Source organism: Bos indicus x Bos taurus, chromosome 1 (genome assembly GCF_003369695.1).
Source record: "Bos indicus x Bos taurus breed Angus x Brahman F1 hybrid chromosome 1, Bos_hybrid_MaternalHap_v2.0, whole genome shotgun sequence".
Taxonomy (NCBI): Eukaryota; Metazoa; Chordata; class Mammalia; order Artiodactyla; family Bovidae; genus Bos; species Bos indicus x Bos taurus.
Window position 1 is genome coordinate 63572066 of NC_040076.1, and position 18331 is coordinate 63590396.

At 38.4% G+C, this 18331-nt stretch overlaps 1 protein-coding gene across 2 annotated transcripts in view; it reads right to left on the reverse strand.

The window, feature by feature from the left end:
- Nucleotides 1-18331, reverse strand: part of IGSF11 (immunoglobulin superfamily member 11) — a 144874-nt gene that overhangs the window by 56816 nt on the left and 69727 nt on the right. The window lies entirely within an intron of this gene.

Consider the following 18331-nt stretch of genomic DNA (forward strand, 5'->3'; position numbering starts at 1 on the left):
AGCTGATAGAATCAAAAATCAACGGACAACGGTGGGCAGTTTGGGTGGTCCAGACATTCTAGGAGGCATGAGAGGAGGTTGCTAAAGCCTCTGCAATTAAGAAGTCTTGGGGTGGGAGGAGAGGCACCAACAGGAGTGCCACTGTGTTGCCATCTGGACAGATTTCACAGCCTTCTGTTGTACAGCCCATTTCAGATGGGCTGGTTTGCAACTAACAGTATATATTCACTCAAGTAAAATTCTTTAATGAAAAATATATTGTCTCCAAAGCCCAGAAAGATGTTTAGCCTATTTGAACATTTGTGGGTGCTGCAAGAGCCATGAGCTGCTTCTTGACAGTGTCAGAGACAGAGTGGCTCTCAGCTTATCAAACAATTTTCAGGATTGTTAACCAAGGTTGCAGGGCCCTGCACTATGTGTGGGGCAATGGCCCATGTCCTTTGTATTAGAATGTCCTGAATAAGTGCGTGAAGTGGACCTCCCTGGAGGAGAATGTCACCAAGGCAATGTCATACTTGTGCTTTTGTAGAAAGCTGGATGTGGTTACGATCTTGCCCGCAAAGTCTGTGTGCAATAATAGGACTAATGATGGACCCTGAGGAGAGCTGGCCAGAGGTGTACTATCTCCCTTCAAAGATAGAGGCATACTACACTGCAGAGGCTGTTGAAACAGACTCTGAACAACACATATTAGCCAAATCTCCAACTGTAAGCTGTTGATTAGATGGAGTCAGTAATCTCCATAATATTCGGAGGGGAGGCCTTAACAGGTAGGATCATGGTTCAAAGGTTATGACAATCCACTGCAAGGCATTCATTCTATCTGAGTTTAAAAACAGGTCAGATTGCACTGTTAAAATGTGTTAACTAAAAAGGTACAAAGCATCACCCTTTCTCTTAAAAGGTCTTATATATATGGGTTTTAGTTCTTGAGGGCTTTATTCTCATTTACATTGGGCAATATTAGCTATTTTAATCAAGAGGTGGGGAGAAATTCAAGGAAATCCTATATTTCCAAGCCAACTGTAAGTGCCAAAAATGTAATTCAATGTATCATTCATTGGGTCAAAGCATTCATGCTAATCTCAGGATATTTGGGGGCAATAAATGCTATGACCATGGGGAATTTAGGCAAGGCATTAATTCCAATGTGAACAGTAAGACATGCCTTTTTTTCTCTATTATATATCTGGTAATTTCTCTAAGAGTATAAGGGGTACTTTATTAAAATTTAACAGGATCCCCATGTTCAGGCTTACCTTGTTTAAATTTATAGGATCCTCAGGAATAACCATAATTTGAGCCCCAGCATCAATTAAGACATGAAGTGAAAGTGCCTTTCAGCAGATATTAAAGTTAATTCAGAACTTATGTTGTAGAGGCGCAAAAGTCAATCAGCCTTTTTATCTTTTCATTAAATTCTTTCAGTAAACTTTGGATTTCCAATTGGGCCAAACTGAGGATCTCTGATTCAGTTTTTATTTCTTTCCCATGTATCCAGGTATCTGTTTAATGACTTTTTTCAGTGATTCCTAACATACTTCAGGGAGATTCTCTCCACCCTGCTCGAATTTTCTTCCCCCAGAGTGCCTTAAAAAAAGTATAATCAAGGTGAAGGCTCTTCCCCATGGCAATGATGGGTCAGATTTGAATTAACCCCTTGGCTTTCTCATGGAATGCCATAGGCGTTTTTCTCTATAATCCTGACATATTTGGAATGCAGCCAAACTAGTGCTTATAGGAAAATGTATAGCTCTGAATGCTTGTGTGATATCAGCAAATAACAAAATAAAGCAAATAAAATTTATAATCAGTTCAGTTCAGTCACTCAGTCGTGTTCAACTCTTTGCGACCCCATGGACTGCAGTACACCAGGCCTCCCTGTCCATCACTAACTCTTGGAGTTTACTCAAACTCATGTCCATTGTGTCAGTGATGCCATCCAATCATCTCATTCTCTGTAATAGTTACATTTATAATCAGGAACAAAATTAAAGAACAACAAATTTCTTTAAATTGACAGATTAGCAAGAAAAATTATTTACGAAAAGTAGATAAATCCAACACTCACAAATAAGATAAAATTAGCTATACTTCATATTTTAATCTAAAACTTTTGAAACATAAATATACAGAAAAATGCACATATCTCAAATATATGCCTCTGCATACTTCACCTCTTAGAGAAGGGATATAGTCACTTAATGTGAGTGTAATATATGAAATCGGGGCTTCCCTGGTGGCTCAGCTGGTAAAGAATCCGCCTGCAAAGCAGGAGACCTGGGTTCAGAAGATCCCCTGGAAAAGGGAACAGCCACCCACTCCAGTATTCTGGCCAGGAGAATTCCATGGACTGTATAGTCCATGGGGTTGCAAAGAGTCAGACATGACATAGAGACTTTCACTTTCACTATCTGAAATTAATTCACCAATAAAAATCAGTATATGTGGTACAGTCCTCAAACCCAAGGTTCAAAATAACTTAATTAGGTTGGAAGGTGAGGGGACAGTTGCCAATGAAAAAGCTTAATAAAGAGTCAGAAAACAAAGAATTCAGTCGGTTAAGTTGCTCAGTCATGTCCAACTTTTTGCGACCCCACAGACTGCATCACACCAGGCCTCCCTGTCCATCACCAATTCCAGGAGCTTGCTCAGACTCATCTCCATTGAGTTGGTGATGCTACCCAACCATCTCATCCTCTGTCGTCACCTTCTCCTATGTTCAATCTTTGCCAGCATCAGGGTCTCTTCCAATGAGTCAGTGCTTCACATCAGATTGGAGTTTCAGCTTCAACATCAGTCCTTCCAAAGAATATTCAGGACTGATTCCCTTTAGGATGGACTGGTTGGATCTCCTTGCAGTCCAAGGGACTCTCAAGAGTCTTCTCCAGCACCACAGTTCAAAAGCATCCATTCTTTGGTGCTCAGCTTTCTTTATAGTTCAACTTTCACATCCATACATGACTACTAGAAAAACCATAACTTTGACTAGACGGACTTCTGTTGGAAAAGTAATGTGTCTGCTTTTTAATATGCTGTCTAGGTTGGTCATAGCTTTTCTTCCAAGGAGCAAGCGTCTTTTAATTTCATGGCTGCAGTCACCAATCTGCAATTATTTTGGAGTGAAAAAAAACAGTCTCTCACTGTTCCATTGTTTCCTCATCTATTTGCCATGAACTGATGGGACCAGTTGCCATGATCTTAGTTTTCTGAATGCTGAGTTTTAAGCCAAATTTTTCACTCTTCTCTTTCACTTTCATCAAGAGGCTCTTTAGTTCTTCTTCACTTTCTGCCATAAGGGTGGTGTCATCTGTGTATTTGAGGTTATTGATATTTCTCCTGGCAATCTTGATTCCAGCTTATGATTCATACAGCCTGGCATTCGCATGATGTACTCTGCATATAAGTTAAATAAGCAGGGTGACAACGTACAACTTTGACGTACTCCTTTCCCTATTTGGAACCAGTCTGTTGTTCCATATATTTATTGAGTCAGGAATGGGAGTACAGATTTGTTCAGAAAAAACTGGTAATCCCCCACCCTCCAGGCACATATATTTGAGGCTACCAGCTCTTTCTAAAGAAACCATAGCCATACACATGCTCCCTCTATATTCTTCCTTTGTCTAAGGAGTAACATATGGGCTCTATCATGATTGGAAATAGAGATATAATCCCATCCACTAAGCTGAACAGCCCTAAGGAATCTATCTGTTACATCACCCCATCACCTGTTTAAGCTTCCTCCAGTTGTTTAACATAGTGAAAATTTTTCAAATCTTCATTAAATGATTAAAAGTGTTCTATTTCCCATTATACTTGGTAAAGCATTATTTGGGCAATAATAAACACTGGTTGCGGTCCATGGGGTCGCTAGGAGTCAGACACGACTGAGCAACTTCACTTTGACTTTTCACTTTCATGCATTGGAGAGGGAAATGGCAACCCACTCCGGTGTTCTTGCCTGGAGAACCCCAGGGATGGGGAAGCCCGGTGGGCTGCCGTCAGTGGGGTCACACAGAGTCAGACACGACTGAAGTGACTTAGCAGCAGCAAACACTGGTTACCAACACGAGATGCAGCATTATCATTATGACAGTAAAAATGTACAAGGCGATAAGCATTTTATAAATTCTATGAAGAATATTTAAGTTTCTCACTGACGTATTTTTCTGAGTTAGTGGGAAATACACATAAATGCAAACACATGTATACCCCAACTCAATTTTGCCATTCATCCCTGGAAAGACACTGGTAATGTATTCTTTGAAGTCCAGTGGGAAAAACCACCCTTTCCATTCCCCTAACCCTACAGAATTTTCTCCTCAACAAGATTCACTAATGTCCAAAGCCAACAATCACCAAAAAGCTTTCTTAAAAATACTTCAAAAACAAACGTATAGACGTCTGCTAAGGAGTGGATTAGTAGCTATAATGTAAAAGTCAACCAGAAGACAAACCTTCCGGTTCCATACTACTGTAAACTACTGGTCCACTGCCTCTGGCCTGACCATTTCTCATGAAGGCACATGTGCATATGTGGAAAGTAATGTGTGAATATTTTTATAAACCATTTGATCATTCTCCACAACAGAACTTTCTGTAATGACAAAACTGTTCTATATATACATTATCCAATATATTACTAGACACATGTTACTACTGAGCACTTGAATTGTAGCTAGTGAGACTGAGGAACTGAATTTTTATTTTAACTAATTTAATGTCCATGTATGACCAATGGGTAGCACAGTTTTAGGCTCTTATGTCTTTCTGTAAAGCTAAACTATTCATCATGCATATTTCCTCCATACCAGAGATTGCAAACAAGTGAGCCATGGACCAAACTTGGCTGAAAAATGGGTTTGGTTTGGTGATCACAGTATTTTATGCTCTTAATCTAAATTAAACACTTTCAGACAGGGTACTCTTCACTGGCCATTATAGCTAACATTTCTTGATTTCCGTAGACACATACACACAAAGATTAGACTTTGCTACTTATACAAAATGGAGTGGTATTATTTTTCTGATTTCTTTTCACAAAGCAGTGCACATTTATGTATTAGAAAGCTTCGTGATGTTTCTGTTTAAAATAATGATATTTTTAATATCATCTAGCCCTTTAATGAACACTAACAATGTATTAAGAACCATCCTAAGTTCACATGTAATAGATCAATCTTTACAGCCTTTAAATAAGTATTGTTACTATTAATATACAGATAAGAAAAGTGAGACAAAGAGGGCTTAAGTAATTTGCAATTCACTGCAAATAAATCACAGAGCCAAATTCTAAACATAAGAAGTGTGCCTCCAGAATCTAAGCATGCTCTTACTACCATGCTCTTCATGCCTTACAGATGAGTTTATTTCCTCCAATCATCACTTATTTTACAAGCAACGTATTTCAAACAAAGTTTTCAATGCAGTTACTAGTCACCTCTGTTTTACAGAGTAAAAGTAATTTCTACTTTGAAATAGCAACCACCTGCTAGGAGAGGTTTCAGAGGAAAGTGCCTTCTCTACCAGCCAGAGTAAAGGAATAGGTGGTTTTGTTACCAACCAGAAGAGGACTCAAGAAACCATTATTCCATTTTTTAGCTCTAAGAAAGGACATCACCAAATTTCCTTACCTTCCTACTTTCTCTGGGCTACTGAGGCTGTTACATATTTCTGGTTTGATTAGGAGACATTAGCAAAATGAGTGATGTTGGTAGTAGCTGTACAGCTCTTTTCCTAAAGTCAAAGGTACTGAAATCCAAAACTGGAAATTCAAAACAAAATGGAAATCATAAACTTAACATTACTTATTCTATAATCACTTGCAAGTCACTTCTTTCCTCAGAATCACAAATATTTCTGCAAACTCCTCTATAATATTTCACAAGATACGGAACTTTTAAAAAATTCAAAGTTGCATAAAAGAGGGGTTAAAGTTCACAACTCACCTTGCCACTGATGAAGATCATTGCTGTTCTTTAATGAAGGAAGAAGGGAGAAAAGTTGATAAATGTGGCAGTGGACCAGCATCCAGAAGCCATCACAAGTACCATCACTGTGGTCACTACTCATGCTTTTAAGAGGGAAAAGCAAGAGGGGATGTAGCTGTATTTTGTGATTAAACTTGGTAATTTCATTTTCCCCTTTCCTTACTTTATCACAATGTACACATAGATGTCTTATATGAGAGCCTAGGGATCTTGCAGTAAGCAGTGCATTAATCTCCAACATTCCAAATCAGTGAAAACCACAAAACGGGTGTTATAAGAGGAATCACCTCGCACTAGTCAGAAAGGTCAACATTAAAAAGAATCTGCAAGCGATAAACGCTGGAGAGGAGGTAGATAAAAGGGAACCCTCTGCACTATTGGTGGGATGTAAATTGATACAGCCACTATGGAGAACAGTATGGAGATTCCTTAAAAAACTAGAAATAAACTACCATATGACCCAGCAATCTCATTACTGGGCACATACCTTGAGAAAATATAAATGAAAAAGACACATGTACTCCAGTGTTCATAGCAGCACAATAGCTAGGACGTGGAAGTAAGCTAGATCTCCATCAATAGATGAATGGATAAAGAAATTGTGGTTCATATATACAATGGAATATTACTCAGCCAAACAAATGAACAAATTTGAGTCAGTTCTAGCGAGGTGGATGAACCTAGAGCCTGTTATACAAAGTCAGTCAGAAACAGAAAAATAAATACTTCATATTAATGCATATATATGGGATCTAGAAAAACGGTACTGGTAAACCTACTTGCAGGGAAGGAATGAGACTCAGGTATGGAAGAATGGACTTGTGGACACAGTGGGGGAAGGAGAGAGTGCAATGAATGGAAGAAGGTAGCATCGACATATATAGACTACCATGTGTAAAATAAACTGGTGAGAAGTTGCTGTATGACACAGGGAGCCCAGCCTGGATTCTGTGATGACCTAGAGAGGTGGGGTGGGGGCAGAGGGGAGGGAGGCTCAAGAGGAAGGTGATATATGTACAATCATGGCTGATTTGCATTTTTGTATGGCAGAAACCAACACAACATTATAAAGCAGTTTTCCTCCAATTAAAAATTAATCTTAAAAAAATAGCAAAAAAGGAGCAAAATAAAGAACATTATTACAAAGGGATATGTGCATATTCACAAAAGTAACCTCAAGAAATGAAAACATTTGAGAGCCATGATTGCTTCTGCCACTGGAATGATTCAAAAATGGAGAACACTAGATTTAAGTGCAATGAGTAAAAAGCTGAGTTAATGACAAAATCAGATGATGACCTGAAGGATTAATAAGCATACTTTAAAATAAATATTCTTCAACACCTTCACTATTACAAAAGACGTTATTATAACAGTAAAATGAAGTACAGATGAACAGAGAACAGATATTTATCATGGGTAAATTTTGTCCTTAGCGCTGAGTTAAGCATGGTGAGGAACACAAAAGCAGCAAATGAGGACTCCCTACATAAACAGAAGTAAACATCCCATTTCATATGTTCCAAGTGCTAACTCCCCTCTTTCCTCCCAGCAGTAATTTTACTTCTGCTGAATGCTATGGACTGCAGAGACACCTGCAAAATGTGTGCTGAGAGAGAGAACTCCACTTTACTAAAAAATAAAGTTGTATATACCAGATTTCACTGGATGTTAAAGATTGGAGGCAATGTCTGGATTAGGTAAGAAACGAAAACAGGCTATCTGCCCTCCGACATGTATGAAGATTTTTCTTTAAACAAGGAGTCAATTTTGATTCTATCTGGTTCTCTATCGTGAACTGCAGGCCATGGGGCTCTGCTTAGAGAAGATCCAAGCCCCTAGGTTAAGATGTCTGACTCAGATTACATACGCTGCCAGATGTCAGAAAAGGAGAAAACTGACAGGACTTAAAAATTCAATTCAACAGCAAAGAGGTAGGACCATACTCCACACAAGGCAAACAGCAATAAATTCCTCAAAGAAATATGTCGAGAGTTATTCTTCCTGAGTAATAGGTGAGGAATAATATTCCAAGATATGTGACTCTGCCCAAGAAGTGACTACCAAAGCCATTCTTAGCTGGCCATCTGAATTCATAGAGGAAAGTAATTAATATCAGGAGAGGTCCCTCAGTGAGAAAAGACAGACAGTAGGTGGCCTCAATTTTTAGGAGAGGACGGATTGGAAAACCTTGATTAGATAGAACAGGTGTGTGTGTGTGTGATGTGATGTGTGTGTGCATAAACATACATGTGTGCACACACATACATGTGTGCACACAGGTTGGTATTTTAATTGTTGCTGTTGTTGTTTTTTTATTAAGAAATAACAAATGTGTGGAATGAAAAGGCTATATTCAGGTAATGTAGCTCAGCCTTTAATCAAGGCTTAGGTAGATAGATTTCATTGCTCAGTTGTGTCCAACCCTTGCAGTCCATGGACTGTAGCCCACCAGGCTCCTCTGTCCATGGGATTTCCCAGGCAAGAATACTGGAGGGAAATGCGGGGGTTGCCATTTCCTTCTCCAGGAGATCTTCCCAGACCAGGGATCAAACCCAGGTCTCCTGCATTGCAGGCAGACTACCGACTGAGCCACCGGCTTAAAGGATCACTAAAATTAACTATCTACTACCTAGTATTTTGAAACTGTTCCTATTTCCTGGCCAGTAATACCAGTTCAAGGAATCTATCTCAAGGAAACAATCAAAGATGCAAAGATTTACAAAGAATTGTATCACAGGATTATTTAAAATGGTGAAAATTTTAAAACAACCTCGATGTCCAGCAATAGTCCAAAGAAATGCTGCCTCAACAAACTATTACACAATTTTTTTTAAAAAATGCTTCTGAAAAACATTTAGGGAAAAGGGAAAATGATCACGTTCTAATATTAGGTGATAAAAAACAGAATATGTAATTCTATAAAAAGCAGTGTGTTAAATTTGTACATATAAAATTTATACCATACGACTATGTAATAATGCATATATATCCACATCCAATAAAAAATTATTAGTTCTGATGACTGATTTATTATTTTTAATAGCATTTGTTTCTCCTAGCAGTTCAGATGATAAAAGAGGAAAAAACGAAATACCATACACAGGGGCTCACAAGATCTTTCCAGTGAGGGGAGAAGAGGGCCTTGATCTGCGTATTGAAGTATTGGTAGCTCTCTTCCTTTGACTGGTTCTTGCTGAGATGTGGCTGGTCCTGGACTAGTCTGGAAAGAGCTGCTGACACTTACTATGGAGCCTGTGGTCCGAACAGCTGGCTATGGTGATGAAGCCCTGCAGAGAGACCTCGAGACTCCAGCACTAGGTGTCCGCAGGCCCCCAGCCTCCCTCACTCATACACCATATCCATTTCTCAAAACTCACAGCACTGTACGCTAGAAAAAGGGTTAATTTTACTGTATGTAAGTCACTGCTCAAAAAAAAAAAGCTATTTTATTAAGTGGTAAAGGGAAATTTGCCAAAAATGTTCATGTTAGGAAAAAGAAAATCTCAATTAATGAATTAACCATATAATGGAAAAGTTTAAAAAAGAATAACAAAATAAACTCCAAGGAAAAAAAAAAAAAACAGAAGGAATTTTTGAATGTGATTCTAAGGCTTCTGGCTTGAGGTGAACATGTGAAGGCAGGATCCAGTGGAATAGTAAGGACACAGAAATGAGCTGAGGGCTTCCCTGGCAGCTCAGCTGGTAAAGAATCCAACTGCAAGGCAGGAGACCTGGGTTTGATCCCTGGGTTGGGAAGATCCCTAAGAGGAGGGCATGACAACCACTCCAGTATTCTTGCCTAGAGATCCCTCTGGACAGAGGAGCCTGGCGGGCTACATCCATGGGGTCGCAAAGGGTCGGACACAACTGAGCAGCTGAGCACAGCACAGCACAAGAGTGGGCTCTACAACACCGCGGTGCACTGTTTACAGCCAACTTAAAAACAATACAAGAATAAAGCAGACAAAAGTCAGCTTCTTTTCACCGTGAACCAGTAATTCTAAACAATATTATTATTAATAAACTACTCCCTGAGAAGATGTGCCGGTCTAAACAACCGCCATGATTATTATTAAGTTTTAGTAATATAATACGTATGGAAATACTGAATTGGCACATTTTTATTACTTAACCTTTAATAAACATTATATTCCACATAGAAGTTATTTTCTAGAAATCACGAATTATACAGGATTTACATCTATGTAATTTTACAGATGGCCTCTGACACACACTTATTTTAAAGAACTGGAGCTCTCTTCAAGTGCAGTTCCTGTCTCCTACCCACGAATGTTTCCAGCTGCATGGTCCTGTGTTTGAAAAGTAGAATCCTAATAAGCATCAATTAGCACAGTGATTTTTAAGGGAAGAAATACGACTTGAATTATTTCAATTTTGTGCTTCTACTTGCAAATCACTCTCTGAAACTTGTGAATTTCACTCTTCTGGAAGTGTTTTTTCACATACTTTCCCTCTTTTTTCAATTATTATATCAATATAATCTTATTACTGTGATTCAGAAGTTTTCATTTTGTATTGTAGTATTTACTTTGTTATTGGCATAACTATATTTAATACAAATTTCAATGAGAAAAATTTATTTCCTAGCCATTATAATGTTTCATTTCATGATTACTACTGAAAATAATTTTACATAAAAAAGGAAAGGTGTCAAAAAATAATCTACTCTGGTTATCAAGTACTTTGGGTAGGCCGCTGGTGGGATCATTTACTAAAACATGAAAGATAGGTAGAAGAAGGGTTTGGGGGGAAATGATTTGGGGTTCAGTTTTAGACACTGAGTTTGAACATTCTATGGGACAAGCAAATGAAAATGCTCAGGAGGTAGCTGGGAAATACAGGTCAAGGGCAAGATTTAAGAGTCACAGACAAACAAAGGGGCCATGAGGTCATAACAATAAACAAAAGGTCATTCAAGAAAAGACAAAAATAAGAGCCAGAACTTCATAGCACACCATATTTCAGGGGCAGGCAGAGAAAGGGGAACTGGAGAAAGAGAGTAATGATGAACGAAGAAGGGTAAGGCAACTACCAGGAGAAGGTAAAAACAAGGGGGCAGGGGAGTCAGGGGGAGAGTAACACAGGCACGCACACACACACAAACACAAAATCGATTTGTACTTTAAAGTCAATATATTATGAAACCTGCAAGTCAACCACACTAGATTTGGCAACCAGGTCTTTGGTGGTCTTTACAAAAGCAGCCCACAAAGGTAGAAGATCTGGCCACTTTGCCAAATCATAAAACTGCAGAATGAGAAGCCCACATTCCTAACCTAGGTGAGCTAGAGAGGGACTCATTGGGCTCCAGTGACCTACAGAGACAAGGTCCCTGAGCCACACGCACCAGGATTATCTGAGATGCATGCTGATTCAAGGACTGAACTTCAGAATCAGAACCTGAGGTGGGAAAAACTCAAACCTAGGTATCTCTAATAAGCTTCCCAGGGAATCCATGCATGCTAAAACTTGAAGATCGCCAGACTACATGCTCATCTCGGCCCATTCTACCACTGACATTCTGTAGTTCGGTGGTTTGTCTCTCTGAAAATAGGATGCTATAACAATGATCACTAGCATTCATCCAGAAGTCAAAAACTTCATAATAAACATACAATAATCAAAGTACTTGGGACAGAAATAACACTTCTCCTCTTCATTTACATCAGCTGTTTTGATTATGTGGCACCATCATTCTAAAGAGGGTTGAGGAAGTACACTAGCCGTGGGGGAGAATTGTGTTCCTGAGTAGACAGGGGACCATGGGGACGGGCAATGAGGGCCCGATGAACCATGTGAACAAGAATGAAAGACAAAGCTCTGTTTGATGGTGCTGAGGTGCTATAAAGAAGTCATGCAACCTAAAAGCACGAGATTACTATTATTAGATACATTAAAGATATTCAGTGTTATCACTTTTCTTCTGGTTTTGGGGGAAAAAAACTATATTTCTATTTATTTATATAGAGAAAGAAAGTCAATGTTTTTATTTATATATAGAAACAAGGAATCAATGTCTTTTCCCTTAGGGAGGGAGTAATTTTAATTACTATTCCCTAATTGGTATTGATTTGAATTGACTAATGACAGTCTTATGATGGGCATCATTGCCAGGTTTCCTGGGTCAGGAGCACAGTGAGCTCCACTATGCACAGAAACCTTTTGTTTCCAGTGGTCCCTGGCTAGGCAACATTTTTTAGGTCTCAGAATATTAGAGCCAGAAAGATCCTTGGGAGGCTCTTTAGTTCAGACTTCACAGTTTTCTAAAATCACTCAAACACTCCACCAGCTCCCCCACTCCCAGCCCTTCCAAAGCCTAAAGGATGCACTCACTTCTCTTGAGTTCTTCCAGTCACTCCCTCTTGACTCATCTGTGGCATTCTGTATATTGGAAAGATGGTCTTGGGTATCCTTACATTCTGGGTTTGCATACTTTCTTTGCAGATTTGTAAGTAAAATAGCAAATAAGTGGGAAAAATTTCAGAAAGTTGAATGAGCTATATCTATGATGGTGTATTAACTACAGCATTTCATAAAGTGTCAACATAACACAGCAGTTCATAAACAGTCAACATACACATAGATGATGAGGGTGGGTTAAAGAATGGACAGTACGAAAGAGGAAGGGAAGCGGGTCAGGGTTGTGGACTTCCTCCCAGTATGTCATAGGCTGAGAAAAGGGTTTGAAAACACTAACTTAAGGTAAGTGTGCATGTAACAGCAAATACACAAGTTACTTGCAGAAAGAAAGGCAACGCAAGAGAGAAGCTGCAAACCAAAAGAAGAAAAGACATTTTAGAGGGGAGGAGCCAAGATGGCGGAGCAGTAGGACGGGGAGAACACTTTCTCCCCCACAAATTCATCAAAACAGCATTTAAACGTCGAGTAAATTCCACAAAACAACTTCTGAATGCCAGCAGAGGACATCAGGCACCCAGAAAAGCAACCCAACTCTTCGAAAGGAGAGAGAAGAAATACAGCTCCACCCACCAGAACACTGACACAAGCTTCCCTAACCAGGAAACCTTGACAAGCCACCTGTACAAACCCACACCCAGTGAGGAAACGCCACAATAAAGAGAACTCCACAAACTGCCAGAATACAGAAAGGACACCCCAAACTCAGCAATTTAAACAAGATGAAGAGACAGAGGAATACTCAGCAGATAAAGGAACAGGATAAATGCCCACCAAACCAAACAAAAGAGGAAGAGATAGGGAATCTACCTGATAAAGAATTCCGAATAATGATAGTGAAATTGATCCAAAATCTTGAAACTAAAATGGAATCACAGATAAATAGCCTGGAGACAAGGATTGAGAAGATGCAAGAAAGGTTTAACAAGGACCTAGAAGAAATAAAAAAGAGTCAATATATAATGAATAATGCAATAAGTGAAATTAAAAACACTCTGGAGGCAACAAATAGTAGAATAACAGAGGCAGAAGACAGGATTAGTGAATTAGAAGATAGAATAGTAGAAATAAATGAATCAGAGAGGATAAAAGAAAAACGAATTAAAAGAAATGAGGACAATCTCAGAGACCTCCAGGACAATATTAAATGCTACAACATTCGAATCATAGGGGTTCCAGAAGAAGAAGACAAAAAGAAAGACCATGAGAAAATACTTGAGGAGATAATAGTGGAAAACTTCCCTAAAATGGGAAAGGAAATAATCACCCAAGTACAAGAAACCCAGAGAGTCCCAAACAGGATAAACCCAAGGCGAAACACCCCAAGACACATATTAATCAAATTAACAAAGATCAAACACAAAGAACAAATATTAAAAGCAGCAAGGGAAAAACAACAAATAACACACAAGGGAATTCCCATAAGGATAACAGCTGATCTTTCAATAGAAACTCTTCAAGCCAGGAGGGAATGGCAAGACATACTTAAAATGATGAAAGAAAATAACCTACAGCCCAGATTATTGTACCCAGCAAGGATCTCATTCAAGTATGAAGGAGAAATCAAAAGCTTTTCAGACAAGCAAAAGCTGAGAGAATTCTGCACCACCAAACCAGCTCTCCAACAAATACTAAAGGATATTCTCTAGATAGGAAACACAAAAACGGTGTATAAACTCGAACCCAAAACAATAAAGTAAATGGCAACGGGATCATACTTATCAGTAATTACCTTAAACGTAAATGGGTTGAATGCCCCAACCAAAAGACAAAGACTGGCTGAATGGATACAAAAACAAGACCCCTACATATGTTGTCTACAAGAGACCCACCTCAAAACAGGGGACACATACAGACTGAAAGTGAAGGGCTGGAAAAAGATTTTCCATGCAAATAGGGACCAAAAGAAAGCAGGAGTAGCAATACTCATATCAGATAAAATAGACTTTAAAACAAAGGCTGTGAAAAGAGACAAAGAAGGTCACTACATAATGATCAAAGGATCAATCCAAGAAGAAGATATAACAATTATAAATATATATGCACCCAACACGGGAGCACCACAGTACGTAAGACAAATGCTAACAAGTATGAAAGGAGAAATTAACAATAACACAATAATAGTGGGAGACTTTAATACCCCACTTACACCTATGGATAGATCAACTAAACAGAAAATTAACAAGGAAACACAAACTTTAAACGATACAATGGACCAGTTAGACCTAATTGATATCTATAGGACATTTCATCCCAAAACAATGAATTTCACCTTTTTCTCAAGCGCACATGGAACCTTCTCCAGGATAGACCACATCCTGGGCCATAAAGCTAGCCTTGGTAAATTCAAAAAAATAGAAATCATTCCAAGCATTTTTTCTGACCACAATGCAGTAAGATTAGATCTCAATTACAGGAGAAAAACTATTAAAAATTCCAACATATGGAGGCTGAACAACACGCTGCTGAATAACCAACAAATCACAGAAGAAATCAAAAAAGAAATCAAAATTTGCATACAAACGAATGAAAATGAAAACACAACAACCCAAAACCTGTGGGACACGGTAAAAGCAGTCCTAAGGGGAAAGTTCACAGCAATACAGGCACACCTCAAGAAACAAGAAAAAAGTCAAATAAATAACCTAACTCTACACCTAAAGCAACTAGAAAAGGAAGAAATGAAGAACCCCAGGGTTAGTACAAGGAAAGAAACCTTAAAAATTAGAGCAGAAATAAATGCAAAAGAAACAAAAGAGACTATAGCAAAAATCAACAAAACCAAAAGCTGGTTCTTTGAAAGGATAAATAAAATTGACAAACCATTAGCCAGACTCATCAAGAAACAAAGGGAGAAAAATCAAATCAACAAAATTAGAAACGAAAATGGAGAGATCACAACAGACAACACAGAAATACAAAGGATCATAAGAGACTACTATCAACAATTATATGCCAATAAAATGGACAACGTGGAAGAAATGGACAAATTCTTAGAAAAGTACAACTTTCCAAAACTGGACCAGGAAGAAATAGAAAATCTTAACAGACCCATCACAAGCATGGAAATTGAAACTGTAATCAAAAATCTTCCAGCAAACAAAACCCCCGGTACAGACGGCTTCACAGCTGAATTCTACCAAAAATTTAGAGAAGAGCTAACACCTATCCTGCTCAAACTCTTCCAGAAAATTGCAGACGAAGGTAAACTTCCAAACTCATTCTATGAGGCCACCATCACCCTAATACCAAAACCTGACAAAGATCCCACAAAAAAAGAAAACTACAGGCCAATATCACTGATGAACATAGATGCAAAAATCCTTAACAAAATTCTAGCAATCAGAATCCAACAACACATTAAAAAAGATCATACACCATGATCAAGTGGGCTTTATCCCAGGGATGCAAGGATTCTTCAATATCCGCAAATCAATCAATGTTATACACCACATTAACAAATTGAAAAACAAAAGCCATATGATTATCTCAATAGATGCAGAGAAAGCCTTTGACAAAATTCAACATCCATTTATGATAAGAACTCTCCAGAAAGCAGGAATAGAAGGAACATACCTCAACATAATAAAAGCTATATATGACAAACTCACAGCAAACATTATCCTCAATGGTGAAAAATTGAAAGCATTTCCTCTAAAGTCAGGAACAAGACAAGGGTGCCCACTTTCAACATTACTATTCAACATAGTTTTGGAAGTTTTGGCCACAGCAATCAGAGCAGAAAAAGAAATAAAAGGAATCCAAATTGGAAAAGAAGAAGTAAAACTCTCACTATTTGCAGATGACATGATCCTTTACATAGAAAACCCTAAAGACTCCACCAGAAAATTACTAGAACTAATCAATGATTATAGTAAAGTTGCAGGATATAAAATCAACACACAAAAATCCCTTGCATTCCTATACACGAATAATGAGAAAACTGAAAGAGAAATTAAGGAAACAATTCCATTCACCATTGCAATGAAAAGAATAAAATACTTAGGAATATATCTACCTAAAGAAACTAAAGACCTATATATAGAAAACTATAAAACACTGGTGAAAGAAATCAAAGAGGACACTAATAGATGGAGAAATATACCATGTTCATGGATTGGAAGAATCAATATAGTGAAAATGAGTATACTACCCAAAGCAATTTATAGATTCAATGCAATCCCTATCAAGCTACCAATGGTATTCTTCACAGAGCTAGAACAAATAATTTCACAATTTGTATGGAAATACAAAAAACCTCGAATAGCCAAAGCGATCTTGAGAAAGAAGAATGGAACTGGACGAATCAACCTACCTGACCTCAGGCTCTATTACAAAGCCACAGTTATCAAGACAGTATGGTACTGGCACAAAGACAGAAATATTGATCAATGGAACAAAATAGAAAGCCCAGAGATAAATCCACGCACCTATGGACACCTTATCTTTGACAAAGGAGGCAAGAATATACAATGGATTAAAGACAACCTCTTTAACAAGTGGTGCTGGGAAATCTGGTCAACCACTTGTAAAAGAATGAAACTGGACCACTTTCTAACACCATACACAAAAATAAACTCAAAATGGATTAAAGATCTCAACATAAGACCAGAAACTATAAAACTCCCAGAGGAGAACATAGGCAAAACACTCTCCGACATACATCGCAGCAGGATCCTCTATGACCCACCTCCCAGAATATTGGAAATAAAAGCAAAAATAAACAAATGAGACCTAATTAACCTTAAAAGCTTCTGCACATCAAAGGAAACTATTAGCAAGGTGAAAAGACAGCCTTCAGAATGGGAGAAAATAATAGCAAATGAAGCAACTGACAAACAACTAATCTCAAAAATATACAAGCAACTCCTACAGCTCAACTCCAGAAAAATAAACGACCCAATCAAAAAATGGGCCCAAGACCTAAACAGAAATTTCTCCAAAGAAGACATACAGATGGCTAACAAACACATGAAAAGATGCTCAACATCACTCATTATCAGAGAAATGCAAATCAAAACCACTATGAGGTACCATTTCACACCAGTCAGAATGGCTGCGATCCAAAAGTCTACAAATAATAAATGCTGGAGAGGGTGTGGAGAAAAGGGAACCCTTTTACACTGTTGGTGGGAATGCAAACTAGTACAGCCACTATGGAGAACAGTGTGGAGATTCCTTAAAAAACTGGAAATAGAACTGCCTTATGATCCAGCAATCCCACTGCTGGGCATACACACTGAGGAAACCAGAAGGGAAAGAGACACGTGTACCGCAATGTTCATCACAGCACTGTTTATAACAGCCAAGACATGGAAGCAACCTAGATGTCCATCAGCAGATTAATGGATAAGAAAGCAGTGGTACATATACACAATGGAGTATTACTCAGCCATTAAAAAGAATACATTTGAATCAGTTCCAATGAGGTGGATGAAACTGGAGCCTATTATACAGAGTGAAGTAAGCCAGAAGGAAAAACATAAATACAGTATACTAACGCATATATATGGAATTTAGAAAGATGGTAACAATAACCCGGTGTACGAGACAGCAAAAGAGACACTGATGTATAGAACAGTCTTATGGACTCTGTGGGAGAGGGAGAGGGCGGGAAGATTTGGGAGAATGGCAATGAAACATGTAAAATATCATGTAGGAAACGAGTTGCCAGTCCAGGTTCGATGCACGATGCTGGATGCTTGGGGCTGGTGCACTGGGATGGCCCAGAGGGATGGTATGGGGAGGGAGGAGGGAGGAGGGTTCGGGATGGGGAACACATGTATACCTGTGGCAGATTCATTTTGATATTTGGCAAAACTAATACAATTATGTAAAGTTTAAAAATAAAATTAGGAAAAAAAAAAGAAAAGACATTTTATTTTTTTATTTAAATT